This window comes from Cucumis melo, chromosome 8, assembly GCF_025177605.1.
Source record: "Cucumis melo cultivar AY chromosome 8, USDA_Cmelo_AY_1.0, whole genome shotgun sequence".
NCBI lineage: Eukaryota > Viridiplantae > Streptophyta > Magnoliopsida > Cucurbitales > Cucurbitaceae > Cucumis > Cucumis melo.
In genome coordinates, this window is record NC_066864.1 from 30032281 (window position 1) to 30037085 (window position 4805).

General features: G+C 35.1%; 1 long non-coding RNA gene across 6 annotated transcripts; it reads right to left on the reverse strand.

Moving 5' to 3' along the window:
• Positions 1-412: 412 nt before the first annotated feature.
• Positions 413-3572, reverse strand: LOC127150651 (uncharacterized). Of its 6 annotated transcripts, none has more exons than XR_007823250.1 (10): positions 3139-3374; positions 2827-2969; positions 2698-2743; positions 2489-2619; positions 2292-2384; positions 2127-2206; positions 1731-1881; positions 1277-1307; positions 1106-1190; positions 413-728 (listed from the first exon to the last, which is right to left on the reverse strand). It is a non-coding gene; the product is annotated as an uncharacterized LOC127150651 (long non-coding RNA). The 6 variants fall into 6 exon arrangements; XR_007823254.1 differs by having other exon boundaries at positions 1277-1312; XR_007823255.1 differs by lacking the exon at positions 1277-1307 and having other exon boundaries at positions 3139-3572.
• Between the last annotated feature and the right edge of the window lie 1233 nt (positions 3573-4805).

Consider the following 4805-nt stretch of genomic DNA (forward strand, 5'->3'; position numbering starts at 1 on the left):
AGCTAAGGACATAGGGTGCAACACTACAAGAAATTTGGCCTTTAATGTCGGTTTAAAACCGACATTAAAGGCCTTTAATGTCACTTGGCGACCGACATCTTTGCGAGCGTTATTAAAGGGCTTTAATGTCGGTTGGGCTTCAATGTCGGTTTATAACCGACATTAAAGACATCTTTAATGTCGGTTATAAACCGACATTAAAGGCCTTCAATGTCGGTTATAAACCGACATCTTTGAAGGTGTTATTGAAGGCCTTTAATGTCGGTTTATCTTTAATGTCGGTGGATAACCGACATTAAAGATGTCTTTAATTTTTTTTTAACCGACATTAAAGCTGTCTTTAATGTCGTTTTTTCAAATTTATTTTTATTAAATCCTTGCATTATTGTCCATTTTGTATGACACCAAATAGTTAAAAATGAAATCTTTTACTTGTACATATACAAAATGAAATCTTAATAATGTGTACATTTATATACAACTTGGCTCCAAATACAAAGAAGTTATGAAGCTTAATTATTATACATTGATCGTCCTTTGGAAAAAAAGAAAGAAAGAAAGAAAAAGAATATATTGAGAGAGCAATAACTAAAATTGCAACTAATAGCAAACTAGAACGCTTCACAAATGACCATCTTCAAGATCTTGTCACAAAGATAAGGGTCTGGCTAATTGTACTCACTTGCAACCATTTCTTCTATTGCAGTCATTTGTTTAGTGATATCTCCCTGTAAAAGACATCAAGATGGTTGAATTGATAAGTAACAATTTTATGACCTAGTTATAATTGCAAGTCTCGCAACCGAAACCTACGTAACTAAGTATCCATATCACAAACAAAACAAAAATGTAAAATACAGAAACCAACTTATTTAAGAGAAAAAAAGGTCGTTCAAAGCAAGCAAACCACATATCACAAAGATTTTTTTTTTTTAATCTTCAAAAGAAAAACACCACACCAGGGCCAGCGGTATTTCCTCCTTGCCATAACCTGACTGAAAAATATGGCAACAAACTAGAAACAACAATGAACTTTGTGAATAAATAATAAATATGGCATCCTGTTGGTTGTTACATGTAATTAGATAAGGAAGCAACAACTGACCATTTGCATGACTCACACCAAGTGCATGAAGCATCTCTAAGTTTGTAGGGTCAACGTCCAATGCTTGCTTCACTACAGCGATAGCCTGCATATATCAATATATATTATATTTCTTTGTACAAACAATAATTAGAAATCAGAAATTAAACATGAGATGGTACAGCACAATACCAGAAGTATAATTGCCATGAAAAGGAGTCACCTAAACTAACAGAATAGAAGTATGAGCATTATGAATGTCAGAAAAGTATTGCAACAAAAACAACATACCTCTAGAAAATGGTTGAGCATGTAATCAACATGAGCAAGCCCTTTTGAAAACCTTTAAGATTTCACATACAAACATAGTCTACAACTACTTCCCAAGGTTATGACTGCAAACTTGAAAATAAAAAATAGAGAAAGTTGCCTCAAGAAAATAAAAAATAGGTTTCGCACAATGACAAGTTGGTACTTACAAAAATCAACGGACACCCAGACAAAAGACTTAAATCTAACCAACTCTCAAAGCTCATCTCCATAACTTTCAACCCCTCTAAAGATCCTATGATTCCTATGACTACAACTACAACTACAGATTCCAATTATCAAAAGTAGGAATTATAGAAGAAAATGTTGTCAAAACCTGAAAACAAGACGTTCGTCGTGCAAAATTTACACAGCCACAGATTGTGCACATCCAATCCGATGGCATTGTCATGTTCTTGCTAAAATGGCCTGATCTTGTAGTATTTTCTGCAGCAAAAGATCCTCCTGCACCCCCCGTTGGCTTACTACTGTAGTACATAATAGATGAAAACCAAAATAAGCTTGCAGGAAAAATTAAACCATGGAATTGCCTCGTACTTGCACAAAAGTATTGTTGATTGAATAAAATACAGAGACTATTTCTCATGATCCCAGCTTTTCTCAAACTCCAAGTAAAAAATAGAAACAGAAAAGAAACCTATACACAATTAGAGAAATGGTAGACCTATCAAATTGAGTGATATATCTTAATTATGCAGACAAATGAACAAACCTGTACTCAAAGAAAAGCTTCCTGCCATCTACAACTAAACCATCATCACCAATCTTGTCCATCATTGTCTGTGCTGCTCCCTATTTCATCAATAATAACTTATACATGCCTACCACAAAAATATGATATAATTAACCAATACAGAGTCTGAAAATTTATATGTACCACTGAAGGAAAATCAATAAATGCAAAACCCCGTGAAATGCCAGAATTGCGCTCTTTGATCACACGCACATGACGAAGGGGTCCCCATTCGGCCTATGATAGAAGAACATAATACAAATCTTATAAAGTTCATATCTACAACGTGAGGCACAAGCACTTCAAATAAAATATCAAGCAATGGATCAAAATCATAATACCTCAAGTAGAGTGGATGAAGGGTATGAAGACTTGTTGCCGGTGATGGCACAGAAGCTCGACGTCGAGGTGTTTGTGTCTGAGCTTTGCAGCGGTTTTCGGCTGCTTGCTGATGCAACGAAAGGGCTGATTACTGCAGAGAGTTTACGGCGAAATTCAGCGCTGTTAGGAATGGAAGGGATAAATAATAATTGAAGTAGAAAAAAAAGACCTTAATCGGAGTAGCTTTTCTGATGGAATCATTATCAATGGTAACCCTGGAAAACAAAACCCATTTAAGAAAAGAAACAGAGTAAACAAAACCCATAATGAAAATCGAAGATTAAAGAGAAAAAGAAACCTGTGAGGGTTCATACGATTGACGAGCTTCTTGAACTCGTCGTCGAGAGGGAGAGAAAGGGACCAACAATCCATAAGAAGAGAGTGACGGAACTATCGAAGAAGAAGAGAAAATAGAGAGCGATGGTGATTCGACCCTAAACCCTAAAGTTGGATATGAATAGTTCATAAAATTATAAAAAAACAAATCAATCAACCGCAACATTCCCATTGAACGAAATGGGAAAACAGAAACTCAAAGGAAGGAAACCCAAATGAAAATCGAAAATCAAAATCGAAGATGAAGAATGGAAAATGTAAAATACGAATTTACCTCTACAGAAAGTGGATGAGCATGCCTTTGGATGAATATGGGAAGGATTCAGAAAAAGAAAAGAAGATGAGAAAAACAATGAGAAAAAGTCGGAGAAGGAACGGGCATCGGAGAAGAAAAAGTCGCCGAAGAAGAAATGGACGAATTCATTTGGAGAAGAAAAGGGATTGCGCGAGTAGGAGAGGGTCGAAAGAGTAAAGTAAGAGAGAGACTATTATTTTTTCACAAAATAAAATTATTAAAAAAAATTAAATGGACCTTTAATGTCGGTTTTCAAAATGGCGGACCTTTAATGTCGGTTTAAAACCGACATTAAAGCTTAGTCTTTAATGTCGGTGGAAAACCGACATTAAACATCCGCGTTTTCAAAACCGACATTAATGTTCATTTTCCATTTTTCCCAACCGACATTAAAGCCTATATTTGTTCTAGTGCAAGATGGAATTCACTTCTACCCGTTTTAGAGTTAGTAGATAGGTTGTTCCCTTAATGATTGAATCCAAGTCTTGAACAATGGGTCCCACCCTCTCATTGTCTCGAGAAGGATTCGGTTTGTAGGTTGAACCTTAAACTAATTATTCAATAGCAAATCAGTGGGACTTAAGGAGTAAGATGTAGTCTTAGGGGTAAACTGGTATTTTGACCTAGTTGAGGTTACGAACAACCTGTGAAGAATTAACTTATTGATCATGGTTATATCAAATGGACACAAATATATCTATAGTAAGGGGAGTGCAACTACAGAACTTTAGTGGAATGACTTGTTAGTTAACGAATGTTGATTAGCTTAGTTCAAAAGAGTTTAGCCAGTTAATCTTAGATCATTGGAGCCCATGATCTATAGGTTCATTAGGTTCCCCCTGCTAGCTCATATAGAATAAACTTAGAACAATGTGATGGAATGAGTTGAATTGTTCGAATTAGGCAGAAGAGAGAAACCGACAAGTATATGTGATATAGTCATTGGATTTCAAATTAGAGATAAAGTTTTATGTTTAAATGGGATTTAAACATTAAAAATATGAATGTGGATTCATACTTGGAAGTTCGAAAATAATGGAAATAGTCAAAGTCGTGAAAAGCCAAAATGTTAGACTTTTTTACTTTGAAAAGTCAAACTTTGACCGGTAATATATTCAAATGTGATTTGAATCTTGAGAAAATGAATGCGGATTCATGCTCAGAAGGTCAAAATTAGTTAAGATGGATAAAATTGTAAGAAGTCAACAAAAGTCAAAATGTTGACTTTTTTGTTTGAAAAGTCAAAGTTTGGCTTTGACCAAATGACAATTTTACCCTTTGACCAAAGTTAGTGAAAAAATCCAACATTTAATGGATAATCTCACTAGCTATAGTGAACTAGGTGTTAGCACACTATGAAGATATTAAGCCCACAATGGTTAGTGGGTTATGTGTTGTTGGCCCATGAGCTTGTATCGGAATTCTCTATAAATTTGGCTCTTAGGCCTTTTGGAAAAAGTTGGCTTTGTTGAAGAAAAAATTGGACCGTTGGATTTTTCCATTTCTTTTTTCTAAATTCAAAATTAAAAAACCTAACCCTTTTCCATATAATTTCATCTTCTTTCTCTCTCTCGATTTTCTTCATCCAACGAGTCACACAATCTGGTTTTGAGTTCGAAGGATAGTAGGTCAACCCTAGTGGTGGT